Source organism: Macrobrachium nipponense, chromosome 23, assembly GCF_015104395.2.
Source record: "Macrobrachium nipponense isolate FS-2020 chromosome 23, ASM1510439v2, whole genome shotgun sequence".
Lineage (NCBI taxonomy): Eukaryota > Metazoa > Arthropoda > Malacostraca > Decapoda > Palaemonidae > Macrobrachium > Macrobrachium nipponense.
The window spans coordinates 27,188,907-27,201,342 of NC_061090.1; the positions used below are offsets into that span (position 1 = coordinate 27,188,907).

Sequence of the window (12,436 nt, forward strand, 5' to 3'; positions counted from 1 at the left end):
TTTTCTTTCCCATCGTTAACTTTTTTTTACCTGTTCTCTTTTCTTTTCCGTTCTTCACTTTTTTTACCTGTTCCCTTTTCTTTCCCATCGTTAACTTTTTTTTACCTCTCCTTTTCTTTTCCGGTTTTCTTTCACTTGTTTTTACCTTGGTTCTTCTTTTCTTTCCCATCGTTTTTTAACCTTTTTTTTGCCTTTTCTCTTTCCTTTCCCAATTCTTCACTTTTTTACCTGTTCCCTTTTCTTTGAATTCTTCCTTTTTTACCTGTTCTTTCTTTCCCATCGTTAACTTTTTTTTACCTGTTCTCTTTTCTTTTCCGTTCTTCATTTTTTTTACCTGTTCCCTTTTCTTTCCCGTTCTTCACTTCTTTTTACCTGTTCCCTTTTCTTTCCCATTCTTCACTTTTTTTTACCTGTTCCCTTTTCTTTCCCGTCTCCACTTTTACCTGTTTCCCTTTTCTTTCCCGTTCTTCACTTTTTACCTGTTCCCTTTTCTTTCCCATTCTTCACTTTTTTACCTGTTCCCTTTTCTTTCCCGTTCTCCACTTTCTTTTACCTGTTCCCTTTTCTTTCCCATTCTTCACTTTTTTACCTGTTCCCTTTTCTTTCCCATTCTTCACTTTTTTTACCTGTTCCCTTTTCTTTCCCATTCTTCACTTTTTTTACCTGTTCCCTTTTCTTTCCCGTTCTTCACTTTTTTTACCTGTTCCCTTTTCTTTCCAATTCTTCACTTTTTTTACCTGTTCCCTTTTCTTTCCAATTCTTCACTTTTTTTACCTGTTCCCTTTTCTTTCCAATTCTTCACTTTTTTTACCTGTTCCCTTTTCTTTCCAATTCTTCACTTTTTTTACCTGTTCCCTTTTCTTTCCCATTCTTCACTTTTTTTACCTGTTCCCTTTTCTTTCCCGTTCTTCACTTCTTTTTACCTGTTCACTTTTCTTTCCCATTCTTCACTTTTTACCTGTTCCCTTTTCTTTCCCGTTCTCCACTTTCTTTTTTTACCTGTTCCCTTTTCTTTCCCGTTCTTCACTTTTTTTACCTGTTCCCTTTTCTTTCCCATTCTTCACTTTTTTTTACCTGTTCCCTTTTCTTCCCATTCTTCACTTTTTTACCTGTTCCCTTTTCTTTCCCGTTCTCCACTTTCTTTTACCTGTTCCCTTTTCTTTCCCATCATTAACTTTTTTATACCTGTTCCCTTTTCTTTCCAATTCTTCACTTTTTTTACCTGTTCCCTTTTCTTTCCCATCGTTAACTTTTTTTTACCTGTTCTCTTTTCTTTTCCGTTCTTCACTTTTTTACCTGTTCCCTTTTCTTTCCCGTTCTCCACTTTCTTTTACCTGTTCCCTTTTCTTTCCCATTCTTCACTTTTTTTACCTGTTCCCTTTTCTTTCCAATTCTTCACTTTTTTTACCCGTTCCCTTTTCCTTCCAATTCTTCACTTTTTTTACCTGTTCCCTTTTCTTTCCCATCGTTAACTTTTTTTTACCTGTTCTCTTTTCTTTTCCGTTTTCTTCATTTTTTTACCTGTTCCCTTTTTCTTTCCCGTCGTTCTTCTTCTTTTTACCTGTTCCCTTTTCTTTCCCATTCTTCACTTTTTTACCTGTTCCCTTTTCTTTCCCATTCTTCACTTTTTTACCTGTTCCCTTTTCTTTCCAATTCTTCACTTTTTTTACCTGTTCCCTTTTCTTTTCCGTTCTTCACTTCTTTTACCTATTCCCTTTTCTTTCCCGTTCTTCAATTTTTTACCTGTTCCCTTTTCTTTCCCGTTCTTCACTTTTTTTTACCTGTTCCCTTTTCTTTCCTGTTTTTCACTTCTTTTACCTATTCCCTTTTCTTTCCCGTGCTTCAATTTTTTACCTGTTCCCTTTTCTTTCCCGTTCTTCACTTTTTTTTACCTGTTCCCTTTTCTTTCCAATTCTTCACTTTTTTACTTGTTCCCTTTTCTTTTCCGTTCTCCTCTTTCTTTTACCTGTTCCCTTTTCTTTCCTGTTCTTCACTTTTTTTTTACCTGTTCCCTTTTCTTTCCCGTTCTTCACTTTTTTTTTTTACCTGTTCCCTTTTCTTTCCCATTCTTCACTTTTTTTTTTTTACCTGTTCCCTTTTCTTTCCTGTTTTTCACTTCTTTTACCTATTCCCTTTTCTTTCCCGTTCTTCACTTTTTTTTTTACCTGTTCCCTTTTCTTTCCCATTCTCCACTTTTTTTACCTGTTCCCTTTTCTTTCCCGTTCTCCACTTTTTTTTACCTGTTCCGTTTTCTTTCTCGTTCTACACTTTTTTTTTTACCTGTTCCGTTTTCTCTCCCGTTCTTCACTTTTTTACCTGTTCCGTTTTGTTTCCCGTTTTCCACTTTTTTTACCTGTTCCCTTTTCTTTCCCGTTCTCCACTTTTTTTTTACCTGTTCCTTTTCTTTCCTGTTCTTCATTTTTTTTAACATTTCTCCATTTCTTTCCCGTTCTCCATTTTTTTACCTGTTCTCTTTTTTCCCGTTCTTCACATTTCTACCTGTTGTTTTCCTTTATCTCTGTTCTGTTTCGGTTCTTCCATTTCCTGTTGTGGTATTAAGCATCCTGGCAGTTGTACTTCCTATTCTTTTGCTATTTTTTTTTTCCTGTGTGTATACCCTCTTGTCAATGTTATCTGTGTAGATCTAGTGTTCGTTCTTTCTTATCGGACAGGACATGATCCGGGTGTTGTGTGCTTCTTAGCTTCCGTGAGAGAGAGAGAGAGAGAGGAGAGAGAGAGAGAGACTAAGCCTGTTGAATTTAATGTCTTTGTGATAAGTTCTAGTCTATTGCAATTTTTTTTTAGATTCATTCTTCAAGTATTGGTCCATTTTACGCCGAAAAACCGAGTCTAAGAAGCCTTGTGCTCATATGATTTTAATTTCAGATTCAAATCTATTGGAGTTCTTGAAGTAAATGTTTACTGTTTGTTATAATTTTTTTACTCTTTTTTTTTCGAAGATAGTAGAAATGAAATTTCGTTCATATTATTTGAAGTTTCTGGTTCTTGGTAAAGAAATGTTTTTTGGATTTTTTCTTGTCATATTGAGTTTAAGTAAATCTTGAAATATTATTCAGTATAACTAGAAATATTGGTTGAATAGCTTTTTTTTTTATGTAAAAGCGATTCATAGTTAGTATGTTATCTACCCGAGGAAATCTATGTTAAATTACGAAAGAAATAAAAGCGAGCCTTTCCCTCCCTCCCTCCCTCCCTTTTCGTCATTTGTTTTCTTTGATAGTTTTAGGGAAGACTAATAGTGCCACAGCAAACCTCTCGTTTCGAAAACACGGATAAAGAAAACAAAATAGTCAAGTGCAGATAGAACGTATACAGACTTTATTTTCACTTGCTTCCAAAGAACACAAGAAGATATGAGAAATTGTTAGGAAATCTAATGACTTAATATGCAAATGTATATATATTATATATATATATATATATATATATATATATGTGTGTGTGTGTGTGTGTGTGTGTGTGTGTGTACTTATTCATATATCTTGTTGGCCGAGTGGGTAACATCTCACTGAAGTCCTGATTTCTCCTCTGTTCGCAGATCTGAATCCACGAGGGGACGAAATTGTTATATATAAAGGTAATGCCACGGAGGAGAAATGAAAAGACGAAAAATGCCGAGATCTTTCGTCTGCACGACCCTTTACTGAGGCATTTCTCGTCTTTTCAATTTTTCCTCCGTGGCATTACCTTTATTTATACGTGGCATTATGTTTTATATATTTCGTGATCAAGTTATAATATATATATAGATATATATATATAGTAATATATATGTATATATATATATATATTATATATATATATGTTTGTGTGTGTTTAGTAAGTTTGCATATTTTGCTATGATTAGTATGTTTGATGTATAGAGCTCATGCACCTCCCATAAATTCCACTTTGTCTCCTCAACCCCTTCACTTACAGTGATCTTCGACATTCAAAGATTATAGTAGTCGTTCTTCTCCCTCCCAGGATTAGCAGTTCCTGTGTCGCACTTAAAAGTGTAATTAGGAGGAGGAAAGAGTTTTTAGCGTCCTGTTTTATTGCCACTTAGAAAGGAGCGAAGATCCGCGCGGACTAGCCTGCTGTCTGTGCGCCCGCTAATTTACAGCGTCCTGTTTCTTTGACTCCCTTCACCCCCGTCTCTCCCTCCCCTTCCCCTTCCCCCGAACGCTCTTTGAAATGGCTACCTACCTACCTGCATCCTGGTAGGCGAGATGTTTGTTGCTAGAATGTCTGGTGTTCTTATTTAAATTTATTCGTGTTTCGTTAACTTCTTCGTTAGAATTCTAAATTAAGTTTACCGGGTTGAAATTTTTTTTGTCTTGTTTTTACGTTTTTGTGTGATGCGAGTTATTTCAGTATATTTTGTTTATTTTTTACTCAGAAAATTGATTAAATATCACGCGAAGAATTCTGTTTACTCATCAAGAAGAAATATGGTTTGTTGTTTCTTGTTGAAATGTTTTGTGCTATTTAGTTTTTTACTTTATTTTTTTTTTCTTTTCTCATTATTTAGAAAATTAATTAAATATTGCAGGAAGGATTTTATTCACCTATAAAATAGAAAAAGTGTTTGCTTGTTGCTTTTCGTTGAAATGTTTAGTCTTCTTATTTCATTTGTTTCTCATCTATTAGAAATAGGAATAAATATCGTTGGAAGATTTTTACTTACCTAAGAGATGAAATTTTTTAACTCATTAATTAGGAAATTGATTGATATCGTGGGAAGATAAAAACTTGTTTTTATTACCTATTATTTGTTTTACTCTAAGAAGAAAATTTATAAAATGTCGCGGCAATAAACTTATTTACTCATAAGGTAAATTTTTTTTTTTATACTTTGCGTCCTTAATTTAGTTATTTTCTTTTTTTCACTTTAATGAGAAAGTGGGTTAGATTATCATGATGAATTTTATTTGGCAGTTTTAGAAAAATTATTGATCGCAAAGTTTAGACCAAAGATGCAAGCAAGTGTGCTTGCATATAGATTCAAAGTGATGCTCCAGGAAGTGTCATGCAAGAAGGAAGGCAGGAGCTTTAACTTTCAAGTTTTTTGCTTCTCTTTCCGGTGAGACGTCGCTGTTTGCTCTGATTTTAACTTCTTTCTCTTTTTCCTGCTCTTTGATGACTCACTCATAACGAGATTGCGTTCTCGAGATATTCATCTTACGGCCGCGTCTGTAATTACTTCCTTGCTCGAGACAGGTACCTCCTTTTTTATTTTTTTTTTCTCCCGGTGCCAACATTCTCTCTCTCTCTCTCCTCTCTCTCTCTCTCTCTCTCTCTCTCTCTCTCTCTCTCTGCTTGCGTGGCTATCTACATATAAATTACTGAGAGTTCCTAGGTTAGCAATGCCCTTTATATAAGAATATTCGTCAGTATATATTTGTCATAGTCTGTTTCTGAAGTGGTCTTATAAGGAAAGACAGTTTCTGAAGTGGTGTGATGAGAAAAAACAGTTTCTGAAGTGGTCTTATGAGAAAAGACAGTTTCTGAAGTGGTTTTATAAGGAAAGATAGTTTCTGAAGTGGTCTTGTAAGGAAAGACAGCTTTTGAAGTGGTCTTGTAAGGAAAGACAGTTTCTGAAGTGGTCCTGTAAGGAAAGACAGTTTCTGAAGTGTCTGAAGTGGTCTTATAAGTAAAGACAGTTTCTGAAATGATCTTGTAAGTGAAGACAACAGCTCCAAAATTTCTATTAATTTAATTCCCCAAGTTTTGAATCGGTTATACACCATCCCAAAATTTAGGCACAGTTGTCCCGAAATTTATATTTATTAGTAGAAAGCTAGAAATATACCTTGAATTTTGCCGTTTCCGAAGTTTGGATTAAGATGCCAGAAACTTTGTCTGCAGTAAATTCTCTTAATTTTTTTTTTTACCCTACCTTTTCTCAATAAATAGATTTGTCAATTCCGACATTTTGAAGTTGCTTCACTCTTAGAACTGGAACTACTATGGTCTGAGTTGGAATCGGTAATCATAAAGTTTTGTCTTCGTCAAAATATCGACTGATATTATAGTTCCGACTTTGGGTGTGGGGGTTAGTGCTGTCAATGCACCTCACTTGGTGCACAGTAGGCATTGCTTAAGGTTCTTTGCAGAGTCCCTTCGGCGCCTAGCTGTAACCCCTTTCATTTCTTTTACTGTACCTCCTTTCGTATTCTCTCTAACATTTTATCTCCCACACTCTCCTGACAGTTATTTCATAGTGCAACTGCTTCGAGGTTTTCCTCCTGTTACGCCTTTTCAAGCCTTTTACTCTCAAATTTCTATTCAACACCGAATGACCTCATAGTTCCCAGCTCTTGGCCTCCGCCCTGAATTGTATATTATGTCTATCTATCAAACACTTTCTCTCTCTCTCTCTCTCCTCTCTCTCTCTCTCTCTCTCTCTCTCTCTCTCTCTCTCTCTGGAAATTTTAGATCAACATTCCAGAAAGTGGTAACAGAATTTTGAGAGTCTGTTCCTTAATTTTGTATTCCAACTGGTCCCTAATTTTGTATTCCAACTTCCCCGAAATTCGGAATAAATGAAAACCAGTATTTGGACCCGGAAAAGGTTGGACCGATGTTCAAGAGGAAGATATCACAATAGTACGGAATTACAGAATACCTAGAAACAGATTTCATTGCCTGCAATTAATGTTGAAAAGTGATGTAAATGATATAACTTTGATTCGCATTATCTCGAGAGTAAGAGCCCCTTGTGTGTGTGTGTGTGTGTGTGTGTGAGAAAGAGAGAGAGACCTTAGCTTACAGACCTTACATCTTGTTCCGGTTGCCCCAGGTCCCTCAGTATGAGGCACTTCTAATGTCTACCAGAGAGTTGCTATTACATCTTCCGGTATATTTTGCATCTTCCAATCTTGGATGGTCTGGGATGCAGTTTAGATATTTGTCGAGCTTATTCTTAAACACATCTACGCTCACTCCTGTTATATTCCTCAGATGAGCTGGCAACGCATTGAATAGACGCTGCATTATCGATGCTGGTGCGTAGTGGATTAATGTCCTGTGTGCTTTCCTTATTTTTCCTGGTATAGTTTTGGGCACTATTAATCTACCTCTGCTTGCTCTTTCTGATATTTTTAGTTCCATGATGTTTTCAGCTATTCCTTCTATCTGTTTCCATGCCTGAATTATCATGTAGCGTTCTCTTCTCCTTGTTAGACTATATAATTTTAAGGATTGTAGTCTTTCCCAGTAGTCAAGGTCCTTAACTTCTTCTATACTAGCTGTAAAGGACCTTTGTACACTCTATTTGTGCAATATCCTTTTGATAGTGTGGGTACCATATCATATTGCAATATTCAAGTGGACTACGAACATATGTTTTATAAAGCATAATCATGTGTTCAGCTTTTCTTGTTTTTAAATGCCGTAACAACATTCCCATTTTTGCTTTACATTTTGCCAATAGAATTGGCTATTTGATCGTTGCATAACATGTTCCTATTCATCATCACACTAAGGTCTTTAACTGCTTCCTATTTGTTGATTGTCTCATTATTAGGTCCCCTATATGCATTAGCTTTCCTTCTCTGTCTCCATAGTTTATTGATTCAAATTTATCAGAGTTAAATACCATCCTATTTACCTACTTGCCCAATCATATACTTTGTTAAGGTCTCTTTGTAGCGCGTTCTATCTTCATCACAAGTAATTTAGCTACTTATTCTTGTGTCATCGGTGAAACTACTACTCACTACCGAGTCCTTAACATTACTGTCTATGGTCTGTAATCATAATAACAAACAGTAATGCAGCTAACGCCGTAACCTTGTGGCCACACCGGAAATTACCTTAGCTTCATTCCGATTCTCATCGCTTTGCCATAACTATCTGTTTTCTGTTGTGTAAAAATTCTTTTACCATCTTCCTACTTTATCCACTATATTATGTTTTCTAATTTTCTTCGCTAATATATTATGGTCTACTTTGTCAAAAGCTTTTACAAAGTCTAGATAAACCACATCTGTTTCATTTCCGCTTTTCATATTTTTTGTATATGTTTTCACGGTGGACTAACAGTTGGGTTTGTGTACTTTTTCCGGGTACTAACCATGTCGTCAATATTAAACAAATTATTTTTTTATTAGATTTTTGTTCATAATATGTGATGCTTAGACTCACAGGCCATATAAATTACTTGCCTCTAGTCTTGATTCCACTTTTGAATGTAGGGTAATATATGCTAATTTGTGCTCATCATAAATCATGCCTGTATCTACACTTTGTCTTAATAATATTGCAAGTGGCTTTGCATAGAATGAACTACTTTCTTTAACAAAATAGCAGGAACTCCATCAGGCCCTGCTGGCAGCTCCATTTTTAATTTCATTAATAGCCTGCACAATATCAGCTTCATTAACATCTATGTCAGCTAATTATTCACTATTTTCGTCCCTTACTTCTATATCATTATCTTCATTATCTATTCTAGGGGTGAATTCTCTCTTATAATTGTTTTGCCATTATGTTGCAAATTTTCCTTTTTTTCATTCGTTAATCTCCCTTCAATTCTTAAGGGGGCCTATTTCTATTCTTCTTTTATTCATCTTTTTCGCGTATGAGTATAATAGTTTGGGGTTTTGCTTGATATTTATAAGGGTTTTTCTTCCAAGTCCCATTTTTCAATTTTCTTTGATTGTATAATATTTTGTTCTGCATATCTTACTTTTTAGTCTATAACTTTCCATGCATTTTTTTCTTTTGCAAGACCTTTTTTCCACTGATTTTCTGGAACAAGATCCTTCTCTCCTTGGTATGCATGACTGAGTTTAATTTTCTTCTTCGGTATATATTTATCCACTATCTAATATTTTATATAATATCTCCGTATTTACCCTTATGTCATCACTTACGAAAATGTTATCCCAATCTTTGTTTAATTCTTCATTTATTTCTGACCATTTTATATTTTTTACTGTAAAGTTGTATTTTCCATATCCTTCCCACTTTTTCATTTCTTGCTTATCTCTGTTTTCACTTGCTTTGGAATGGACTGTTAATTCTATGACATTATGGTCTGAAAGAGAGAGAGAGAGAGAGAGAGAGAGAGAGAGAGAGAGAGAGAGAGAGAGAGAGATTCCTTACATTCGAATTCTCTCTAAATCTGATAATTATCTTGAGAATGCACGTTGAACTGTCAGTTGGTCCTACCTCTCGAGAGTGTATGCACAGCGAGCAATTCTTCGTTCGTATTGACTTTAATTACGCAAAGTTATCTTGACCGACATTGGCTGGGAACCCAACTCAGTTTGAGGCTTTAGTCTTGATTTCAACTGCGGAAACGCTTTTTTGGCCATTTGTCCAAAGACAGGGGAGAATTTCGCATCTCTAATAACAAAGAATTTACGAGCCATCTCGTTTCCGTGTCAATATTTTCCACAGACGAGCAATGCAATGTACGCCAATCAGAGTTTGTTCTTGTTTTTTTCCGTCCTTGGACATTATTTATTTTTGTTCATAGTGAATTATTTGTACTTACTAGCCACAATGGTCCTTTCATTTTCCTGGCGATATGGATAAGGTTTCCATTGACAGCGTTGAAATCATTAAGGAAATTACAGAAGATATTACCCTTCTCAGTGAGAATCGCACCCACGATGGTGAATGTAGCCAGTAGACAGCACATTTTCGACGATAATATTTATTGCTTTGAATTACATTACTATATTGGTCGACATATCGGCCGGGTTTATGCAGAAGTACCTTGGTAAGGAAGGATGAGGTTGGATTAGATTAGTTTGAGATTGGTCGAGTTAGCGAGTTATCAAAGATAACGATAGGATTATATCAGTAATCGTCGATATTGGTCGATTCAGTTGTCCAGACCTTGGTTCGACTCAAGGTCTACAGTTTTCTCTAGACCTTGGCTCGACTTGCGGTAGGATTTCAAAGGCGAAGCCCCCCGTCTTAGGTCAGGTTAGGTGAGACTATTGTTACGAAAGAGCGTTACCTACTTAAGCAAAAATGTTTTATCTTTTTAAACGTTTACATTTAAGTAAAAACGTTTTACATTTTTAAACGTTTCAATTTAAGTAAAAAAGTTTCGTCTTTTTAAACGCTTACATTTAAGTAAAAATGTTTTATATTTTTGAACGTTTACATTTCAATAATTGTATTTTTCATTGTCCGTCGGTCTTTACGGTCTTAATATTTTAATCACTTATGTTCTTTCAACTTTGCCTTGAGATGCGCTCTGGCCCATTGCGATAGACAACTCTGACAAATGCAAGTAAACAAACTAATTTTGCGTCGTATTTTGTGTAAGGGATTGTCAGATATTTAATGTCTGCTGTTCATCGCCTGTTCATTCGTTCTTGATTATTTTAGACGCTCACTTTGTCTGAGTCAGTTGTTAAACAAAAGTAATTTATTATTCGCTGAAAATAGAAGGTCGCGTTGTGTTGTCTTAAAGCGTCGCACAGACGCCCTACTTCATAGTGAGAAGAATGAAGCAAAACCAATAATAAATAGGTAAATAAATAAACGAATATATAGGTTAATTAATTCATTAAATAATTAAAAGAGAGATTTCATGTAAAGGTTTGTGAAGTAATTTTTGATCGGACGTAATCGCGTTTCGGGATATCTTGCACGCCGAGCTGTACATTTTTTTTATCCCCATCGTGACTCCTTCGCTGGATGTTTTATTGCACCAGCCAATTGGCGTGAGGAACAATTGGTGAAGCAATAGAGAGAGATGCTAAGCGGACGGAGGTAGTGATGACGTCATGGTACGACAGCCAATGGTAGATGAAAAGTGCCGGTGACGTCATCGTGTTTCGACCAACTGAAGCGTCGGAATCGAGTGTGCGGCAGGGTAGTTGAGCCAGTACGTGACGATCAATTTTTGGCACTGCTGCCTGTATACCGAAGTCGCCCTCCGCATACGAGAGAGAGAGAGAGAGAGAGAGAGAGAGAGAGAGAGAGAGAGAGAGAGAGATTCATGCTCTAGCACTTTAAAGAATTTGAGCCCAAGGTATGAGGTCACGACATTCAAATTCGCTTGGTATTTTTGCTTGTGAAGAGAGAGAGAGAGAGAGAGAGAGAGAGAGAGAGAGAGAGAGGATCATATAGGCCTGGGAAGGGACAAAGAGTATAGTTATCTTTTAGTTAATGATTTTGTCTACCAGATAAAAAATCCATTTATACAATAATTCATATTTCCTAAAGAACGTTGATAATGTTGGATTTCTAGTTTCCAACACTGCGTAAGCATTACAAGAGTATATAGTGAAGTATTATGAGAAATCTATATTGCCCTACCTTCAAATGGGCAAGCTTTAGCGTTAATATGAAGAAATCCTCGAATGTAGTTGTTTAGCATTTTGGACAAGTATGGAGTTCTTAAGTTTTATGTAGCATGTCATGACTTAAATATGCGCTTATGGCTGATATTTTCAACTACAACTCTTGAAGTTTTACTTATTTCCATGAAAAGGCTGTTCCAGTCATCCCAACATTATGTCGACTGGCAGGGATTGACAGTAGATAAAGAAATAAATCGATTAATGAATTATTAATATGTAATGCTGGTTTGAACTGGTTAACGGAAGAATCCTTCTTTCTTTTTGTCTGAATGTTTAGGGTGAATTTAAGAGATTTTTTTTTGAAAAAGTGAAATTTGTATTAAACACAAGTTCAGCGGCTGACTTTTTCGGTTGGCGATTAGGTTTCTAGGTCGCTGCACAGTTAGGTGATGTGTTCTCAAAATGGCTGCCGGTTGTCCAACTCAATTCTTAACGGGTCTAATTGTGGAATGTCAAGAAACGGTATAATATTACATGTAAAGATCGTACAATTCTGAAAGTATTGGCGCTGTGCCATCACTAAACAAGGAGATATGAGACCGTGAATGATGTCTTAGTTCAAAATAGGCAGGTTTTGCCGTCGTTTCACAGTGCTGACGTCTCTCTCTCTCTCTCTCTCTCTCTCTCTCTCGTGTGTGTGTGTGTGTGTGCGTGCTTCAAGATACTGGATGGCGTGTAACTGCAGACCAAGAATTTCAGCTTATTCCTTCAAGTCATCCTTGGAATCTGAAAACGGATATATTTAAAAAAATTACTCTCCCAGAATATTCTTTTTCGGCACTTGCACCTATTAATTTCGAATATAAAATGGCTCTTGGTTGGGTAATATTTTAAGCCTTTATTGCTGCACTCGATAAGTTCATTTTGTTTCGATACGTAAGTGTGAGGTGTCATAATCTTGTGGAAGGGCTATCCGGTCTTTATAATGTCTCCATGTCTTCGCTTTTGCTTTTTTGAGTTCGTCAAGCATGTGTGGGAATTGAATCGTTCAAGTCACGCAGCTGCCATCGAATCACTTCTCAAGAAAAAGTACCGAGCTACCATCTCTTGTGTGTACACGTAGAAGTTCTTTTATGGGTGATTTGTATCATTAGTTATTT

At 36.0% G+C, this 12,436-nt stretch overlaps 1 long non-coding RNA gene across 1 annotated transcript in view; it reads left to right on the forward strand.

Moving 5' to 3' along the window:
* LOC135196352 (uncharacterized) overlaps positions 1-12,436 on the forward strand; it is a 676,510-nt gene that overhangs the window by 155,654 nt on the left and 508,420 nt on the right. The gene's annotated exons all lie outside the window — the stretch shown is intronic.